This window comes from Coregonus lavaretus (genome assembly GCF_964263955.1).
Source record: "Coregonus lavaretus genome assembly, chromosome: 31".
Lineage (NCBI taxonomy): Eukaryota > Metazoa > Chordata > Actinopteri > Salmoniformes > Salmonidae > Coregonus > Coregonus lavaretus.
This window is the reverse complement of record NC_140018.1, coordinates 28,267,374-28,289,612: the sequence shown is the minus strand read 5'-3', so window position 1 is coordinate 28,289,612 and position 22,239 is coordinate 28,267,374. Positions and strand designations below refer to the sequence as shown.

At 41.5% G+C, this 22,239-nt stretch overlaps 1 protein-coding gene across 1 annotated transcript in view; it reads right to left on the bottom strand.

Moving 5' to 3' along the window:
- Nucleotides 1–21,956, bottom strand: part of bach2b (BTB and CNC homology 1, basic leucine zipper transcription factor 2b) — a gene marked incomplete at its 3' end in the record, with an annotated part of 120,724 nt that extends 98,768 nt beyond the window's left edge. Inside the window, exon 1 of the mRNA XM_084148720.1 lies at nucleotides 21,894–21,956. The remainder of the gene's footprint in view (nucleotides 1–21,893) is intronic.
- Nucleotides 21,957–22,239: the final 283 nt, after the last annotated feature.

Sequence of the window (22,239 nt, the reverse complement as noted above, 5' to 3'; positions counted from 1 at the left end):
TCCTGAGCTTAGTAGCCCACTGCAATTCTGAAAAAGGAGGCTGAAGTAAACTATGTCCGAGACAATAGCGAGAGGTTGAAGGTGAGGAGAGTAAGATAGTAATATATTCCAAGGAGATTTCTAAAGTGGTCTACCATGACAACTGTCCCACATAATGGTTTCCCATGGCAATCAGACTTTAAGATGGCGGCTGCAAACCTCTTGTCCAGAAATGAACTAGATGAACAATGGCCAACAACTTCCCACCTCCATATTATAGGACATTTTTACAGAAGTATTTTTTTAATTTTAGTGTCGTGAAGTAAACAAACTTCAATTTGCTGGGAAAAAGGAGTCTTCCTTTGTTGGCTGTTCGCCATTCCTCTCACAGCACTCCTGTTCCCATGAGTTGTGGCCGTATCCCAAGAGTTCCAAGAACATTTATCCCAAGAGTATCCTTTCAGCCCTCGGTCTCCAAAACTCAGCAGGAATTTCGATGCATCAATAGAGGTCTTCGGCTTACAAGAACGCTTCCTTAAGATAACACAAGAGCTAAAAACACTAAATCCCAAAGGGAGGGAGACTTTATTTTTATTAATCTAACCATGTATTAGTTATTTTTATAAGATCTTTTGGCTAAGTAAAGAGTTCTACTGATGTGGATTTAGAAGCCACTAATTTATTAAAAGTTGTAATAAAACAAGCAACAGAAACAGCTCTAGCTGTAACCAGCTCTTAAACCTTGAGCATGACTGAGATTGTATTCTATCCAACTGTTCCAGCTCTCCTTAGCACCCTACTGGTAGTCAATAATCCATTAACCTGCTACACATACTTAAAGTATTTACAGTACAGAGTTCAGAGTGAACAAGGGCACTCCATACTTCAGTCTGTCTGAGCAGGGCCACAGGGTCCACAGGAGTCAGTGGGAAAGCTAAGTCCAGACCAACCACTGCCTGCCTAACCCAGAGGCTGCTCTGTCAGTTAAGGAGTCAGGTCACAATCACACTGCCACTGCTGGCAAAGTGGTTTGGGGCTTGTGACCATTCTCATATTACTGACCAGCTAATGCTACAAAGCACATTCTGGGGGAACATTTGGGCAGTATGCACATTCTCTTGTAGACATTTGCTTTATTTCACTATATTCTTTAATCCATTTGCTAGACATTGATATCATGTGATATCATGTGCCTTCTCATGCCGAAGTCACTGGTCTCTTTTTCTACGTACCTATGTAATGTAAAATCAACAGCATCTACAGGCAGTTTATTAAGAAAAAATGCTTTTAAGTTGCTTTTTTTCCCCCCAAACAAACACCCATTTAAAGTGCATAATTACTGCCTCTATTTGCATAAACCTTTCATAAGGAGATGTAAAGGCAAGTGCTTTAAATGATTTAAAGATATATAAATGTATTTTTGTGAAAAAAGTTTACAATCTATTTGCATACTATTTCCTTGTCCTGACTGAGGTCTGTACATTTACAGTGCCTTCAGAAAGTATTCACAACTCTTGACTTTTTCCACATTTTGTTGTGTTACAGCCTGAATTTAAAATGGATAAAATGTAGATGTTTTGCCACTGGCCTACACACAAAACCCCATAATATCAAAGTGGAACTTTGTTTTTGAAATTGAAAAGCTGAAATGTCTTGAGTCAATAAGTACTCAAACCCTTTGTTATGGCAAGCCTAAATAAGTTCAGGAATAAAGATTTGCTTAACAAGTCACATAATAAGTTGCATGGATTCACTATGTGTGCAATAGTAGTGATTAACATTATTTTTTAATGACTACCTCATCTCTGTACCCCACACATGCAATTATCTGCAAGGTCCCTCAGTCGAGCAGTGATTTCAACCACAAAGACCAGGGAGGTTTTCCAATGCCTAGCAAACGTAGATGGGTAAAAAAATCTAAAATAGCAGACATTGAATATCCCTTTGAGCATGGTGAAGTTATTAATTAGACTTTGGATCAATACACCCAGTCAATACAAAGATACAGGCGTCCTTCCTAACTCAGTTGCCTTAGAGGCCAATGGTGACTTTAAAACAGTTACAGAGTTTAATGGCTGTGATGAGAGAAAACTGAGGATGGATCAACAACATTGTAGTTATTCCACAATACTAACCCAATTGACAGAGTGAAAAGAAGGAAGCCTGAACAGAATAAAACTATTCCAAAACATGTATCCTGTTTGCAACAAGGCACCAAAGTAATACTGCAAAAAATGTGGCAAAGCAATTCACTTTCTGTCCTGAATACAAAGTGTTATGTTTGGGGCAAATCCAATACATTACTTAGTACCACTCTCCATATTTTCAAGCATAGTGGTGGCTGCATCATGTTATGGGTATGCTTGTAATCGTTAAGGACTGGGTAGTTTTTCATGATAAAAAATAAACGTAATGGAGCTAAGCACAGACAAAATCCTGGTTCAGTCTGCTTTCCACCAGACACTGGGATATGAATGTACCTTTCAGCAGGACAATAACCTACAACACAAGGCCAAATCTAAACTGGAGTTGCTTACCAAGAAGACAGTGAATGTTCCTGAGTGGCCGAGTTAGAGTTTTAACTTAAATCTGCTTGAAATTCTATAGTAAGACCTGAAAATGGTTGTCTAGCAATGATCAACAACAAATTTGATAGAGCTTGAAGATTTTTGAAAAGAATAATGGGCAAATGTTGCACAATCCAGGTGTGGAAAGCTCTTAGAGATGTACCCAGAAAGACTCACAGCTGTAATCGCTGCCAAAGGTGATTCTAACATGTATTGACTCAGGGGGTTGAATACTTATCTAATCAACATATATTAATGTTTTATTTTTCATATTTGTTTTTACGAATGTTAGAATTTTTCTTCCGCTTTCACAGTAAAGAGTACTTTGTGTAGATTGTTGAAATTTTTTTACAATTAAATCCATTTTAATCCCACTTTGTAACACAACAAAATGTGGAAAAAGTCAAGGGGTATGACTATGTCACCATTGCAGAATTCCTCTGGGATTTGATTTGTCAACCTATAATGTCAGTTCACATCAGTCTATGAACAATACACTACTATGCCTTTGATTATAACCATACACAGCTTCGGGGCACCACAACATAATTACCACTACAGTATAACATCAAACCCCTATATAGCCTCTACATGTACGTACTCTATGCATCACTGCAATGCTAAATGCCAGACTGACATGACAAATCCATATCTGTCTGCAGGGCAGTGAACTCAAAACATGCTGGTGTCAAGGGAATCACTTCAACCGCAGGGAAGCACAACAACCCCATGGAAAAGGAATACAAGCCCCTGACAGTGGAACGAAAAGCAACCCAATCTGATCATGCAGATGACTTGGTCAAACTAGCAGATGAATAGGTCAACTGAAACTTGCCTCTGTGTTTTTGTCGTCTGTGGTGGTTAACCTAATAAAATGTCCTGTCTTGTCCGACGAATGACTGTGATCCCAGGACGAGCTGGCAGGGAGCTGGACGTTCCTCCCCTCCCCTCTGGCCCTGCCAGCAGTGTATTAAAATAAATCTGTGCACACGTCCCACCCCTGCATGTTCACCAGACATTACCTTATACAAGGCTGGCTCCAGTGCATTCCCCTGTCTCCCCTAGCCTGTGAGCAGCTTTTTAGCCCCCCTGCTGCCCCTGTCCTCATCCCCCCTTCGCCCTGGTGTGGTTGTGTCTCTGTGTGCATGATCTCAAATGACTCAACAAAACTCTGGGCCTGGAGAGGGCTGTCCGGAGCCTTTCCCAGGAGGAAGAAGAATGACTTTGTGGAAGGGACCTGGAGCTCTGCCCTCGATTTGGCTCAAATTACCCGCTTGTCAAGCCTGATGAATTTGGCTAAAAATGAAAGAAAGTGGGACCCATGACAGGCGGATGAATGAACCCAGCGGTCCCCCCCTGATAACTGGCTGCCCCAGTTCCCCCCGCGCCACGCAGCGTCTCCGGGAGGACCCGCTCGGCTCGGAACAAAGATGTTCTAATGCTGGGCACGGCTCAGAGTGCTGAGAGCAGTCCAACAACAAACATTCCCCTTTTCTCAACAGAGGAGAGAACTGAAAGAGAAAGGGGAGGAGGCGCGGCCGAGGAGCAGGACGAATACATGATGAGCCAAAGTGAGAGGGAATTCCTGTGCTTTCACTCACTCTCCCCATTTGCCCCTCCTATACACATTCCCCCTCCAAATTCATAAAAGAGACATCACTCCAAAACAGAGCAGCAAACTCAGAGCCAGCCTCTAGAATGCAACCCAAACGAACAGGAACACAGCAGATAGATAGACCAGACTTTCCCTGGGCTCTGAGAGAGAGAACTGAAGTCACCCCAATCCGGCCATCTATCGGAACACTATTTTAAGTGTGAGGAGTAGCGGTCCTGGCTCTGATCAAGAGACATAGGTGTTGCTAATGGAATGAGCAGTGGCCTGACGTGGAGCTCCTTTAAATAATTACGTAGCTGTTTACCGTATGTTTAGCTCCTATGAGGTCTGCACGGGTGTTCCAGACTGCCATCTGGTTTCTATCTGGAAGTGCAGATGCAGTGAAAACGCTGGTAGTGGCACAGGCTGTGAAATTAGTGTATTTTCAGCTTTGCAACTGGTCAGTCCCGGATGTCGGTTTCACCTCGCACAGCACACACACGCGCATACACAGTCACAAGATGGATTGTTGTGACGAGATTCCACCTCATCTCGCCTCACAGACCAGGCTACCCGAGAGCGTCCTGAAATATCATCCTCACCTAACAAAATACCAAAATGGCAAGAGGCGATAAGTGGTACAATATGGTTAACAATACGCCTCTATGGGACGGATACAAACAGTTTTTTTTAAATTTTACGTTTAAACTCTTGCGTGGTGACTATATGATGTAGCTTAGGGAGAATGTCACAGCACCACTGATGCAAATGGTGCACCCCAGACAAGACGCTGAACAAAAACCACTGAAAACATACTGTCGGTCTGTCTGAGAGGCTCTGCTTCCAATGAGAACAACACAAACCAAAATATTCTCACGAATACCTTTGTCTCGCTGATACAAAGTGTTCCACAATGTCTAAATGGGGCTAATGTGATATGTGAGGCATAGAGAACTCTGAAAAGATTCTGCCTTTTCAGATAGAGGTATTCTTTTTTTTGTTTTTTTTTATGTCAGCGCTGCTACACATGACATCTTACCATGTTTAGGATCATGAAAACATTACATCATACCAGAAAAATCCAAGTGAGAAATTAAGCCTTTACAAGTGCAGTTTACCGCACATCAATCAATTCCTTCTGAAAGAAAGGGAAGACAGAGGGAGAGCGAATCCCTGAAAGCCATTTGTTTAGCAGAAGACTTGATTCAATGGATCAGACATCTGAATCACACTCCGGAGGTAGTCTAGTTTCAAGTTTATTCTCCAACCCGTAAACAATGAGCACTGAGTCATGTTGTAGTATGAGCCATTTCTTCTGCGTGACAAGGAAATATAAAAATTATAATCTTGCTACACTCTTGGTTTCAAAGAGGGAACTGAGTGTTTAAAGAGGGAACTTTAAATTATCCTATTTATAATTATTTTGTACTGCATACAGTGACATTTGGAATGAATAAAACTTTATTTAAACTACTTTGCCATTCTCAAATTGAAGTCGGTTATAAAATGCAATTGTTCTCATACAATTGATTGATTCAAAGATATTCCAGATGTATAAAGGGGCATCATTTCTCCCACTCAGTGTCATAAGTACATGCAACATGCCTCAGAGTGACACAAACAATGGCCTCTTTCACTGCCTTCCCCATGCTGGATGAGAAGAGGTGCACCATGGGAGCCAGACAGGCAGACTGCTGCTTGCTTGTAGTGCATGTGGATAATCATGAGACATTCAAGGAATCCAAGCGATGGTTAATGTCCCTTTAATTCACAGGCATCTTCTCTTGAACTATACGGTTCAATTAGCCCCCCAAAAAGGTTGCTTTGCAAGATCAGCATCATGGAATAGGCCTAAGTCCTTGAAGACAACATAGGCCAACGGTTTCTAAACTTTTTCATCAGGACATTTGGGTTGAGACAGACCCTGCCACTGAACCTAAGGCACTAGCATGTACTCTGAGCAGGTCTTAGCCATGTTACATAGCTGCCTAGATGCCCTCCATGTGGCCCGGGGCTAAGCGCTCTTATGGGTTGCACTCCTACGGCATTAACTATTAGCATTAGCTCTAAGCCACAAACCTTGTATATGAGACTAACAGCAGTGAGACACAGGGATCCATTGTGCTACTAATAGTCCACACTTTGCCATTATTTTACAAAACATACATTCAATGGGATCTTATATTGGAATTTAAATATTAAAAGAGAGTGAATTGGGAAAAGTATATTAATGAATTGTTGTTTCTGTTAATAGTTTCTACATAACTTTGGCTACGGCCAGAAATCTAGCACCTGCAGGGGAAGTCACAAAAGGAAGCTTTATTTCCGTAGCAATTTTGTAAAATAAATGGATTCACTTAAATATATTTAGTCTGGCTGAACATTTGTTGCAGTGAACTCTGTCAACTAACAGTTGACAACACAGTTCACTTGGGGAGTAATTCCTTCCTCTGGCTCTAAGGCTTTCTTAAAGAGTTTTGTGGCTCAACGTCTTTCCTCCCAGCTTTGCCGTAAACCAGGGCTCCATGAATTAGGTTTGGATAGACCTGTCTAATTTATTCTATATTTCTTCTGATATGTTCCATAAGCTAAGCAACTGAGGACATATTTCTGGCTATACAGTTCAAAAACGTGGGAAAAGTAAACCCTACGAAATGTATTTCTAACATCAAATTTAGACCATGAACAAGTAACGTGCTGATGAATTTACAAACATAATACAATTAGATAAGTGGTAAATAGTCTATAGACGTTGTCAAAGTAGCAATAGAAAGTAGTCTTCACACATTGTGACCACAAAAACACTTTGCAGTATAACATGAAAACAGCTTCCTTGACAACATAAATGTTACTTTGAGAACAACAGTAACATCAGTTACTTACAGGTTTGTCGTCCATGGTGGTAGTAATCAGTAACAAGTCATTTACCAGCAGCAGTGACTCTATAACACCAGTCTCACTGCTATGTAAAGGTGTTTTGCCAGTCATTTGATTGGCAGCTCAGGGGTCTGTAGTGTGGGCTTCATGTATCACACACACACACACACACACACACACACAACTCCTCGCAGTAGCACTTCCCATTGGCTTATGGCCCAGACTAATGTGATTCAATCTAACTAGCCATCTTCTCTCAACTGAAATAAAACATCTCAAACTCAAGCGCACATAAAGGTCACGAAGCACGGTTGTGCATGCGTAGTTTACATTACACCACAATTTACCCTTCAAATAAAAATCTGATAAAATCTGTACCGTCATTACATTATAGCAACAAAAGATCTGAACTGCTAACAGTTTTAACTTTGATGTCCACCAAAGAGGCATGAAAGAGATGGCAAATCAAATTGAAGAAGCTTGTAAACTGCCTCTATAAATTTGAAGATGGTTGACTGCGCATGATAATCAAACAACTGAACCAAGAAAGGTGCTTAAGAGCCGCAAACGTAGAGTAGCATGGCGTAGTTTACTGGGGCTCAGTCACTGGATTGATAGCAATCTATTGATGAATCACACTGACTTTACAATGCTTCACAGCTACGCATTACCCTGTTCAAACAGATGACACAATGGCAATTATGAATACAGTAAGAGAACGCTAAGCTAACCTAAAAGTGGATGCTAATTATGATTAAGACCAATTTGCTTCTTCCCCTCCAGACACAGTCTCTGAGTGCAAGATGAAAGAGATGCGGCGCAACAGTAATCCACCTTAACAGCTACTAATGCCTTTCATGCAGGCGGCACTATCGATCCAGATTCTCTCTGTCGGTGATGGAAAAAACTCGGCAAGTAGAGCTATTGTCTCGAGAATGAGTGAGAGAAAAGGGCAAATGCGATTGACGTGGCCATAGATACAACTTACAATTTATCATACTACAGAATTATCAAGTGAATTAATCCAGTACTATCCCCCTTTGTGTTCAAAGTAGTGCTGAGCAATTAGTGCTTTTTGAGGTTGGTTCGGTTTCGGTTGGATTATTGAAAAAATGATTTCGGTTTTGATAGTTTTTTTAGACATTAAATGCACTATGTGGGTTGAATGCGGTGACTGCCTGTCTATCAAACCATAGAGAAGAAAGATAATACTATGGTTTTTGAAACATCTCTCTAGATAAAACTCATGTACTTCAGCTGTAGGTGTGTTAGAAATGTGTAAACGCCTCAAAATAATATATTTGATTTTGTAAAGCATGATTGGGTAAATACAAAGGTCAAAAACATACAACAAGTTCTAGATCAAATCAAATCAAATTGTATTTGTCAAATGCGCCGAATACAACAGGTGTAGACAGAATCCAATGCTTACTTACAAGCCCTTCACCAACAATGCAGTTTTAAGATAGAATACAAAAAAAGAAAAATCATACAAAAAATACAATATAAAATAATACAAAATAAAAGTAACAAATAATGAAAGAGCAGCAGTAAAACAACAATAGCGAGGCTATATACAGGGGGTACCGGTACCGAGTCAATGTGCGGGGGCACCGGTTAGTCGAGGTAACTGAGGTAATATGTACATGTAGGTAGAGTTATTAAAGTGACTATGCATAGATAATAAACAGAGAGTCTTATGGCTTGGGGGTAGAAGCTGTTTAGAAGCCTCTTGGACCTAGACTTAGCACTCCGGTACCGCTTGCCGTGCGGTAGCAGAGAGAACAGTCTATGACTAGGGTAGCTGGAGTCTTTGACAATCAGGTGTGAAAGGGGAGTGTGGAGCGCAATAGAGATTGCATCATCTGTGGATCTGTTGGGGCGGTATAAAAAATTAGAGTGGGTCTAGGGTTTCCGGAATAATGGTGTTGATGTGAGCCATGACCAGCCTTTCAAAGCACTTCATGGCTACAGATGTGAGTGCTACGGGTCGGTAGTCATTTAAGCAGGTTACCTTAGTGTTCTTGGGCACAGGGACTATGGTGGTCTGCTTGAAACATTACAGACTCAGACAGGGAAAGGTTGAAAATGTCAGTGAAGACAGTGCATGCTCGGAGTACACGTCCTGGTAATCCGTCTGGCCCTGCGGCCGTGTGAATGTTGACCTGTTTAAAGGTCTTACTCACATCGGCTACGGAGAGCGTGATCACACAGTCGTCCAGAACAGCTGATGCTCTCATGCATGTTTCAGTGTAATTTAGCTCATCTGGTAGGCTCGTGTCACTGGACAGCTCGCGGCTGTGCTGCCGTTTGTAGTCTGTAATAGTTTGCAAGCCCTGCCACATCCGACGAGCATCGGAGCCAGTGTAGTACAATTCGATCTTAGTCCTGTATTGACGCTTTGCCTGTTTGATGGTTCGTCGGATGGCATAGCGGGATTTCTTATAAGCTTCTGGGTTAGAGTCCCGCTCCTTGAAAGCGGCAGCTCTAGCCTTTAGCTCAGTGCGGATGTTGCCTGTAATCCATGGCTTCTGGTTAGGGTATGTACGTACAGTCACTGTGGGGACGACGTCATCGATGCACTTATTGATGAAGCCAGTGACTGATGTGGTGTACTCCTCAATGCCATCGGAAGAATCCCGGAACATATTCCAGTCTGTGCTAGCAAAACAGTCCTGTAGCTTAGCATCTGCTTCATCTCACCACTTATTTATTGACCGAGTCACTGGTGCTTTCTGCTTTAGTTTTAGCTTGTAAGCAGGAATCAGGAGGATATAATTATGGTCAGATTTGCCAAATGGAGGGCGAGGGAGAGCTTTGTACGTGTCTCTGTGTGTGGAGTAAAGGTGGTCGAGTTTTTTCCCCTCTGGTTGCACATTTAACATGCTGGTAGAAATGAGGTAAAATGGATTTAAGTTTCCCTGCATTAAAGTCCCCGGCCACTAGGAGCGCCGCCTCTGGATGAGGGTTTTCCTGTTGGCTTATGCCCGTATACAGTTCATTGAGTGCGGTCTTAGTGCCAGCATCGGTTTGTGGTGGTAAATAGACAGCTACGAAGAATATAGATTCAATCTCTCTTGGTAGATAGTGTGGTCTACAGCTTATCATGAGATACTCTACCTCAGGCGAGCAAAACCTTGAGACTTCCTTAGATATCATGCACCAGCTGTTGTTTACAAATATACATAGACCGCCACCCCTTGTCTTACCAGAGGCTGCTGTTCTATCCTGCCAGCTGTATGTTATTCATGTCTTCGTTCAGCCACGACTTGTGCTTGTAGTTCGTCCACTTTATTATCAAGCGATTGTAAGTTGGCCAATAGTATCGATGGCAATGGCAGATTAGCCACTCGTCACCGGCTCCTTACCAGGCACCTCGATCTCCTTCCGCGATATCTCCTTTTCTTTCTACTGCGAATGACGGGGATGAGTGCCCTATCGGGTGTCTGGAGCAAATCCCTCTCGTCCGACTCATTAAAGAAAAATGATTTGTCCAGTTCAAGGTGAGTAAACTGTTCTGATGTCCAGAAACTCTTTTCGGTCATAAGAGACGGTAGCAGCAACATTATGTACAAAATAAGTTACAAACAATGGAAAAACAAACAAAATAGCACGGTTGGTTAAGAGTCCATAAAACGGCAGCCATCCCCTCCGGCGCCATCCTGAGACATGTATGTAGATAAATACATTAAAATTGATTCATTGTGTGGACTAAAAGAGTCAAAAGGAGAACATCAAACTTAGAAAGCAAGATCTTTTAAATTGATATTTGTAACAATGGGGGTGGTTTTCCATGTAACATCCTTCAACATCCTTTTTTATCTAAAGCATACATCCACCATATTTTACAGTAGGTACGGGGTTATTTTCTGCTTATACATCCTTCTTTCGACGTCAAACCCACCACTGGTGTGCGTGGCCAAAGAGCTCTATTTTCATGTCATCTAACAAATGTAAATGCCTGGGACCTCATTTATAAACGTTGCGAACGCACAAAACATGCCCCAAAACATGCATGCGCCAGTTTTCACGTAAAAGTTGGTATTTATAAAAACTGAACTTGACGTGAGAATATGCTTATGCTCCTGCTCCTGCAAACTTTAGACCATGCGTATGCACAGTTTGTAGTGGTTGAAGTATTGCACTGCAAGAAGGCAAAAGTAGCCTAGTAGCCTGTACAAATGGGGAATATATGATGACACTCTTATTCATAACAAAAGAACAGGTAGCTAAATATATAATAACAAGATGCAATCATTTGCCGTTAGTGAGAAGAGCGAAACAAATTTAAAATAGGCATTTGGTATTTTTGTATTTGGTGTTTTATTAGGATCCCCATTAACTGTTGCAAAAGCAGCAGCTACTCTTCCTGGGGTCCACACAAAACATGAAACATTACATAATTCAGAACATTAATAGACAAGAACAGCTCGAACATTAATAGACAAGAACAGCTCAAGGACAGAACCACATCAATTTCAAAAAGGCACACTTAGCATCCATATCAATACATACACACAAACTTTACTGAACAAAAATATCAACGCAACATGTAAAGTGTTGGTCCCATGTTTCACAAGCTGAAATAAAAGATCCCAGAAATGTTCCATACGCACAAAAAGCGTATTTCTCTAAAATGTTGTGCACAAATTTGTTTACATCCCTGTTAGTGAGCATTTCTCCTTTTCCAAGATAATCCATCCTCCAGACAGGTGTGGCATATCAAGAAGCTGATTAAACAGCATGATCATTACACAGGTGCAACTTGAGCTGGGGAGTTTTGTCACACATCACAATGCCACAGATGTCTCAAGTTTGGAGGGAGTGTGCAATTGGCATGCTGACTGCAAAAATGTCCACTAGAGCTGTTTTTTTTTTAATGTAAAATTTCTCTACCATAAGCCATGTTGATTTAGATGCAGTACGTCCAACCGGCCTCACAAACGCAGACGACGTGTAACCACGCCAGCCCAGGACCTCCACATCCGGCTTCTTCACCTACGGGTTTGTCTGAGACCAGCCACCCGGACAGCTGATGAAACTGAGGAGCAAAAAAACTACCGGTAATTCTGATTTGCTGGGCCTGGCTCCCCAGTGGGAGTGGGATGCCCTCCCAGGCCCATCCGTGGCTATGCCCCTGCCCAGTCATGTGAAATCCATAGATCAGGGCCTAATGAATGAACTGTAACTCTGTAAAATCATTGAAATTGTTGTATGTTGCATTTATATTTTTGTTCAGTTTATCTAGGTCAAATAGGCATCAACAGTGAACTCCAAAAGTATTGGGACAGTGACACATTTGTGATTGTTTTGGCTCTGTACTCCAGCACTTCGGATTTTAAATGATTCAATATGACGTTAAAGTGCAGACGGTTAGCTTTAATTTGAGGGTATTTTCATCCATATCAGGTGAACCGTTTAGAAATTACAGCACTTTTTGTACATAGTCCCCCCATTTTAGGGGACCAAAATTATTGGGACAAATTCACTTATATGTGTATTAAAGTAGTTAAAAGTGAAGTATTTGGTCCCATATTCATAGCACGCAATGACTACATCAAGCTTGTGACTCTACAAATTAGTTGGATGCAATTGCTGTTTGTTTTGGTTGTGTTTCAGATTACTTTGTGCCCAATACAAATAAATGGTAAATAATGTATTGTGTAATTTTTGAGTACTTTTATTGTAAATAAGAATATAATATGTTTCTAAACACTTCTACATTAATGTGGATGCTACCATGATTATGGATAATCCTGAATGAATTGTGAATAATGATGTGTGAGAAGGTTATAGATGCACAAATATCATACCACCCCCAAAAATGCTAACCTCCCCTGTTATTGTAATGGTGAAAGGTTAGCATGTCTTGGGGGTATGATATTTGTGCGTCTGTAACTTTCTCAACGATCATTATTCTGTAATATGCAGTCAGGATTCTTGGTTCAGTCTATTCATATTGCAGGTTATAGGATGGTAATACAGAGTGACAAGTAGCCACGTTAGGAATAGTCTGTACAGGAAGAGCTACATTCCAAGTGTCAAACTCCATTGTGGATTTTACTGAGCCATACTTTAATGTATTCCATTCCACAAGTGTGCAAAACTAAATGGAAAATCCATCCGTTATCCGTGGTTTTAACTTTCACTCTCTCTTTGAAAACACACACCATTTTAAAGGGTAAATATTCATATTTAATAATACTAGCAAAATTGTATATTTTTTGCTATTCTTTTTCTTTATGGGAGAGTTGATTGTTCTGTTCCGAATGTGTTTTCTTTGCTACACTTTTGTTTTCTTTTTTCGAGAAAACACACCATATACAAGAAACAAGCAGAACTAGCCACACCACCACACAAAGCTTCTCCACCAATGGCAGCCTATTGTGAGGCGGAGAGAGAGCTACCACCGCAAGGCAAATCCTGTTGATCTGGTCGTGAGCCAACTGGTTTACAGTATTTCAACAGGAAGTGGGCACTACGCCCCTGTTCCTCCACGCCCACCTCCTCTCTTTCCGCCCTCCCTCCTCCCAACCACCTGTGCAAGTCTCACAGGATGAAGATCCCCAACACCCCCCAATGTCACAAACACCAGCTAGGTCTACAGCTGCACCATACCCAACACCACACTACGTATGTGTTTGTGAATTTTTACACTCCACTGCTTCGGCAGTGATGATTTGAATGAAAATATTATTCTGTATTCTTGGAACTTGTATTGTGACTGTAATAAAAAAACAGTTTGATTGATACACATTTCAAACGTTTCTTGAATAACTGACAGTAACTGCATGATTATAAGCATGAAATGTTTATACTTGTATAACTGCATGTGCATATCAATGACGTAGTCTACACATGAAAACAAATAAAGAAAAGTTGCATAAAGCTGATTCATAGATAATCATTATTATGTCCTGACTTGTTTATTTTGACCCTGGAGAAAGGGGCTCATTATTTTTTTATTATTATTCATACGGCATTCATCATCAGACACAGATGTTGGAGCTCTGTGTTAACATCCCCTCACACACACAGGGAATGTTTTGTTTTCGGCGAGCCGTTCTGATGTGCAAAGCAGTACTAATAAATACATCTATAAGGAATGGTGACCTTTGCCAAAGCCAAGGGTTACCTCAGAGTTCACAGTAATGGCTGACTGTCCCTGGGCCTGGGTCTGGCAGACAGACAACAACAGCCTGCCACGGGATCATCCCAGCTCTCCCTTTACTCTCCCTCCCTCTCTCCCGTCTCCCTCACTAAAACAATGATCTCACTCCCCTTACCAGGAATCCGCTGATTGTTTTAAATACCTTCCACTCTTGAGTGCTTGAAAGACCGCTGCCGCTTTTTTTCCCATCGAGTAAGGAGAGAAATGGGAAAAGGGGGGAAACAAAATTACCTAGGCAGGAAACGTCGGGCCCTCTGGCGACCCTGGGACTCGGGTTCACTCAGGCTTTCAACCTATATTATTTTAAATTACCGACAACAAAACCCTTGTAATTCAATAAAGCTCAGTGAGAGCGAGCGCACACGATGATGAAATGGGTTGCCAAGGAATACCTCAACACCTAATACCATATCTCTGTTGAAATGAAAATTACGGAAATATTGACAGTATGCCTGTGGACTGTTAATTTTAGATTTTGCAGGTCTGTTGCATCACTCAAATAAAATGTTACAATATAATCTTTTTTTACATTTGCACTTTTAACATTTGCTATAGAGTAGCCTAATAACCACCACCGAAGTATCCATCTGTCTCTGTGTCAAATGTTCTGTGTTCCAATTTTTCCATTGAAAATGTCATGTTTTCAACCTCTGTGCTGATCATCCATCCAGACAGACAGACAGACAGTGCAGCCAGGTTATAGTAAGACAAAGCATGATGTTGACATGCAATAGTTTGTGACTCATGTGTGCCGACAGAAGCCACAGAGACATTCATGCGACTCCCATGTCCTCCCTCACAGATTTGTGTAGGCACTGTGCAGAGATAGAGCTTAACTCTACATCAAGCTCCCACATTAGCTTTCTGGCACACCCTCATTGATGAGCTGCACATTTCTCTGCACAACAATAAGTTCTGTAATGCTGAACACCAGCAGAACAAAAGAGATTGTCACAGGCATAACAGCAAGGATATGACCTCAGGCTAGAGAGGAAGACAACAGAACAGCATTCTTTTGTCTGACATCGTGTCAGGCTGTGGCCCAACATAATCAGTTAGCGTCAGACAGAGATAGAGGGTAACCTTTACAAATAGAGTAGCCCTTGCAGACTCATGCTTTCAAACTATTTAAGAGGAAAGCATTAGCAGTGTAAAACAAGTAGTGAATGAGGACGCATTAAGTAAGTTAGAGACAGGCAGACGAGTGATTAAGAGAACGTCTAGATCCTGTAAATCGGACTGTTGAGCCCTCTGCTCCACTAGGGTCAAGTAAGGCAGTGTAAATGGGTGAGTTTGGCAATGGGAGGTTGACTAGGTGGATGTGTGAGTGGCCGGTCATTGGTCAGAGGGGCTCCGGTTCCCCACCACATTTGACTCAGCAGCTGCAGAGGGAAAATGCTGACAGGCGGGAGGGGATGGCTCTAAATTTAACTAGGAGGGGATGACTTATACGATCTATTGAGTTCTCCATGAGAGACACACATGACAGTGTGCACACATACACAACACAGACACCCCTGCAGACAAAATCCTGTTTTTCTGCCTCATATTCACAGCAAAACAGGCCTAATTTGATAAGGTGTGTAACATGCATGTCATTACCACTATGAAAGCAGGGCCCCCAAGGGCGTAGACAACACCTGGAACAGGACTCGGTGCTTTGCTTTGCTCTAAATATAGAAAAGGCATCTTAGGAACACTAAGGAAGCCTTAGGAAACTAAACAAATGCAGACAGGGATTTGTCAACTAAATTACACAACTACTCCCATGACACACTGGGTCATTTGCTCTTTGGCCCTTCCTTAGCTGGATGTGGTTCTGGTAAAGAACCAATGCCTGCTTGGTGCATGTTGGACTGTAACTGTGCTGCTGACACAGTCAAACAAATAGGTGCAGCTGAGGCTCTTGATGTGGCTCTTGATGCCGCCATTTTCCGAGTCAACTACAGAAAAAAATTACTTGTATCACGTACGTCACTCAAGTCCTCTGATGCTTAAGAGGAGAGGACCACACACAGTGGCAGGGCTGGTGAAAACATGCACAGGCTACATTGAGATGCAATATTTTCAGACATGCAGCTATGCACTCTCACGTGATACCATAAGTAGATATGCAAATACAAATGAGCAAATGTACAGAAAACAATGGTGTGAAAACATAATTCAAACAGATATTGACAATGACACTAGGCTATGAATGCCATTGCTACACATGTAAAGGTCTGACAGTATGCTACACATCTACAAATGGAACTGAAAAAGGGGTTTCATTTCAATGGAACTGGACAGGAAATGCTTCATTGAGGTATTGACTTCCTATTTAAGAAGCACACTGGTATCCCATCACCAATACAACAACAGTTGTCAAGCAAAATCAACTGAGTGTAGGAGCTGACAGGGACTGGAAATAAGTCCTTTGGCATGATATTAAAGCCTTTGCCCTTAGATATGAATTGATAATTGAGGCTCTTTAGTGACACTTGAGGCTGAGAGCATTGCAAGCCCACTCGTTGGCATCGTCTCTCTCACCAGAGAGCACGAGAGCACTCCTATGCTGCCGCCTTTTCTGTGAGGGGCTCACCGTGTCCAAATGGCAGCTGTGCTGGCTTTACCAGGCTCACTCCTCATACTCCTCCAGATCTCTCTACGCTTCACAAAGGAAACCAGAGGATTCAGCAATGTGAGGAGGACACTTCCAAGCACACAGCACCTCCAAGCACACAGCCGTGCCGAGTGCCCATTAGGGAAAATGATCAAACATGGTGGCGTCTTCCAATTAACTTCTGAACAAAGACATTACTGCAAAGTGATCTGAATGGCCTCATTAGTACTTCTCCTTGAATGTTTCACTTCATTGGATGTCTATTATTTTACGTGACTCTTGTTTCCATCGGCGTCACTAGTCTCTGTTGTTTTCACTTAAACCCAATTCAGACCAAATGTGATTAACTTAGTTTGCTGACATCCGTTTTGCACAGTTAAAAAGTAATGGATGATCACAGGATGGGTTCCAAATGAGCATTAAGTTAACTGTCTGCGTGAGCCAGCCGGCTCAAGGCCTGAGACCACATGGTAGGGCTCTGAGGTGATCTAGTCAGTCACTCTCATCCTGGTAGCAAATACAGCAGATCATCACAGACAGTCTGATGACACAGTCACCGGGTGATTTAGGAGTCTTGATAATCTCTCGCAGGCAGTATAAAAACTACAAACAAAACAGAGCGATCAGTATTGTGCCTGTAGCGTTTTGTGTGTGATATGTTTTTGACACTCTGTCCCCCCCACCCAAAATAAATATGTTTTATTGTCACATACACCGGATAGGTGCAGTGAACTGGAAGGGAACACAGTGAGGGGCAGGCAACACAGGGCTGTTCTGTTTCATGGAGGGCTTTTGCAACCACAGATGGAGCTGGGTCTGGCGCGATAATGAAGTCTGATTTCACACGGTGTGTGATAATGTCAGTAAGTATCACTGCCCCGGACAGTGGGAGAGGAGCAACGAAACAGCCAGGAAAGAGAGCGAGAGAGAGACATAGAGTGAAAGAGTGAGTGAGTGAGAGAAAGAGTGAGTGAATGAGTGAGAGTGAGTGAGTGAAGGAGTGAGAGAAAGAGTGAGTGAAGGAGAGAGAGAGAGAGAGAGAGAGAGAGAGAGAGAGAGAGAGAGAGAGAGAGAGAGAGAGAGAGAGAGAGAGAGAGAGAGAGAGAGAGAGAGAGAGAGAGAGAGAGAGAGAGAGAGAGAGAGAGAGAGAGAGAGAGAGAAAAGCCCTTGTCTGAGTTGCATGATCTTAGAGTTCTCCCAGCAGTGCTGTCCCATCTATGGCTCACACTGGCTGGAGCCCAGTCAAACATGCCTTTGCGCTGACGTAGGTGAACTATGGGAACATGTTTTTTTGTACTCAAGACTGTGATTAGAGATGTTGCATTTTCGCTGGTAGGGGTTACTCAAATGCCTGGAGGGATCAGAACAATCCCTTAACGTGGCAATCCGCAGTTGAAACAATAACAAAGGGAAACCCTGCCTCTGTTTTGCTAAAAAGCTGAGGGATGGGCCTGGAGAAAATGTAACCACTATCAAATTCATAGACAGAGCCATGGATGCAAGGACTGAATATCAAAATCATAGTTTTATTTTATGTTTTAAATTATAATAAGCATGTTTTGAGACTATACAGTGTTTGTTTACATTGACAATGTTTACAAACATTTGAGTTAAACAAGCTTATATTTTGGGTTCTGGTGGGGTGTGACAGTTGAACTAAGCTGTTGAGAAATCTATAATTCTTCAAGAATCAATGGGTATATATCATTAATTTATTTGTCCAAAAATGTATGTAGCAACTGCAGACTGCCCCTTTAATGATGACGAAACCAAAGTTGTATGTGTGAAAACTTGCTCAAGACAGATACATTTGATTGTTGCCTTTTGATTGTTAACTCGTAAAAAACACCTTTTTATTTTCCTACATTTTCCTATTTTCCTACATTCATTCATGTGCATAATATATCTAATATCTAGGTCCCTAAATACATTGAAACCTAGATTGTTCTTGATTATTCAACAAAATTCATGAAAAGTAGTGCTATTCTAGGTCATAATCACCTGACAAATCACAGTTCAAAAGAAAATGGGAAAGTGTGATTTCATGAATCATTAACTTTGGAGTGCTCTTAGCCTACTCCAAGGACAATAACGTTTTTTGTGTGTGGTTGTTTTAAATGCATGCAAGGTACAGTGCATTGCTAACATGGCAACATAATACACCATTATTGTTGGAAAATAATAGGGTTGATTACCACAAAGCAAAGGAAACACAAGGAGGAGTTAGTATGTAGGCCAGGTACTCCTGCGTTTAAGGAAGTAGAACGAGAATGGAAAAGTCGGGGACTCATTTTGTGTGGATCCCCAAACAACCTGTTTACGTCACAAATGGTACCCTATTTCCTACATAGTGCACAACATTTGACCAGGTCAAAGGTAGGTCAAAAGTAGCGTATGGAATAGGGTGCCATTTCAGACACGGGCAGTCAAATTGAGACAACTTCCCTATAGTCAATCCCTGCATGAGAGGGACATCGACCAGTCATCATGTCTGTCATTATGTGATGAACTGTGCGTTGAAACTCGGATTTTATGATAATATTGGAATATAAGGTATATGCTTTTTTCTTCTTTATTTGTTAGGTATTAGAAGTAACTGAGTCTCATAATTACTTTGACTGTAAAATGATGCTGTTGAAAATAGTTACAATAATGCAATAAATAAATGAAAACGCATACAAGAATGAAATGTTCCAACCAAAACAAATTAATCAAAGCACGCAAACAAAATAGGCTATATCACTGATGTTATAGGTTGTTGGTGTGATATTGCATCATAGGCTAATGTATCCAGCCAAGGTTGACTGTCATCAATGCCTCAAATGATAGATTCAGATTAACTGGGCAAGTGAAGCATACACTGACACTAATAGTGAAAGCATGTGCATGCACATGCACAGAAGAAAAAGGCAGCAGAACAATGGCATCATATCTGCAGCACATGATTACACACGTGCTATATAGTCTACATTGCTTTATTGGTTGATAAAATGCTCATCAATGACCAATGGGAAAGAGGGATAGTTTAAAAGAGTACATTGTCTATTGTTGTGTTTCTTGGTTCAAGAACAGGAGAAAATTAATTAAATTCGATAGCCTATACCTAGGCCTGTGAGTTATAATGGTGTTATAGCCTAATCAAGCGTTGGGGCTCAATTTAATGGGGAATTTCAAAATGACATACATCAGTCCAAATCATGAATGATCACTGAAAAAATATTTTCAACGCGCACACTCATGGCACAATCAGCCACTGTTATTACATGGCATCAGCAGTTCGGTTCAAATGCACTAGTAGACAAAGGAATGTCTTGATGCTCTAGGTGCCTATTGTCACTCCACTATAGGTTACAAACTGCGGTATCACTGCATTAAAATATCAACATCATTCATTTGAAACGCAACGCATATTTTTCAGACATCTTCTCATAGGACAACACATGGCCGATGTTAGTGATTATGATGTTGTTTTTTTGTAAGGCTATTGTGTAATTCTTCGGAAATAGCCAACGCATCGCAATCCCAGATAGCCTAAATGTGCGGCGCGGAGAGAACACACATGACACATTCTTATTACAGCATAGCGCAGCAAACGTGGTAGCCTTTGCACAGCATGAGAGAGAGATGGTTGGAGGCTATAGTAGCCTAATGCACGGATCTGAGCCGCTTTCCGTCGGTGATTTCAAGATGAGGACAAAGCCGCCAAGTCACTGCACCAATTATCCCATCGTCAATAAAAACGCCAATAAAAACATTAAATACAAATAATGAAATTATGGGAAATAGGCTAAATATTTATAATGGCAATAATGCCCTCCACGTTGTTGCCAATGCGAAGTGAGCGATGACAAAGCACGCGGACCGTCCGTGCGTAAAGGCGCAGCTTTTGTAGCAGGTAGGCTATACAGTATATCGTTCTCAAGCCACACTGCTGTAGGAAATGCTGGGCTGCTATGAGACCAGGCTGAGAATATGAGCTATTGTAGACACATGTAACCTCAATTAAACTTGAGTTAGGACTATGATGCAAATATGGAGAGGGGGATCACATTCCCCCGGTTTCATTGAAATATGCATGTTCTGGCTCTTTAAATGGCACCCTAAGGCTAAATAGCCGATTGCATTGGCTGCTGATCCAAATAAGGCTCGCAGTCCTTACACAGCAAATATTTCGCTGATTTTCTGTGGATTAATGGGGTGAATGTAGTATAATGGCTACTAGTATTACATGGGTGCAGTTCAGCCAACTGTTGTCAAATTGCTTTAATATATATAGGCTACTCAAAAGCAGCACGTTGCACTGTTAAATGTGTGAGAGTAAAGTATTTTTCAACATCCGCTTTGTCGCAGGAGCACATTGGGTACCTTTAAAGAATATAAAATAATTACTAAATAACATAATAATAATAGCCTAACAAGAATAATACTAATCATAATCATTAATCGTAAATATAATTAGTCAGTTAGAGTAGCCTAATCGTTCATGTTTAAACTATACTCGTTTTAAGTTTAATTGCATTGCACATTTGAATCACTCCGAGTTCATTCTTGAAAGCCATGCAGTGAATGAGGGCGGGAATTCGGACTGGGGGTCTTTGCCTTTGCCATGGCCCATTAAACAGTAAAGGCCTTTGCAAGTGACAGCTTATTTTCTCTGAGCGAAAACAAGAGTCATGCATAACCCCGACACTCACTCCGACGCGCCTCCTCCTCCTCCGGGATAGCAATGCATCCACTACTTGCAAAACACTCAAATCCGAGGGAGCTCACACTACACTGACTCAGATCATAACAGGACGTGGTAGCCTTATGTTTCACTCTCAAACCGAGTATTCACGATCCAAACTAGCCTAATAGCTACAACCAGACGAACAATCTCAGCGGCACGCCGCCAACCACTGGAGATTTACGCATGTATTATTTTGGAGAGGTTTTCATAGCTTTGAACTCCAAACATTAACAGTCCACTCACCGTACAAGTTTGGAACTCCATTCGCCGTTATAAACATATTAAAGTCTATTCGAGCACTGCACAGGAATTAAACAATTAAGACATTCGATAACACATTTCAGTAAATTCGTTGAAATATGAATGCAGCTCACCTTTTAACTTTCGCTTGTTTTCTTGTAATCCAGCCCTTTTGTCCGTTTACCAAATAATTTTTATCACATGGTGACTTCCTTGCAGTTTCCTAAAGCCCCCGACTGCAGGGAGAATACATATACTTTACACTATTCGTTTATTTTTTAAATTTGTATTATTACGTTGTGTGGTTATAAAAAGTGTTGTTGTTCTTCTTCAGCAAATGTCAGTGTGTGTGTGATGATCCTGTGCAGCGTGCAGCTCCGTCTCCGCTGTTTATTACACTCGAATTGAACGCCTACTCTCAATGGCTACATTGTTGACATTCGGCCACTGACGTCATTCTATGCCTCATTCACAACATTA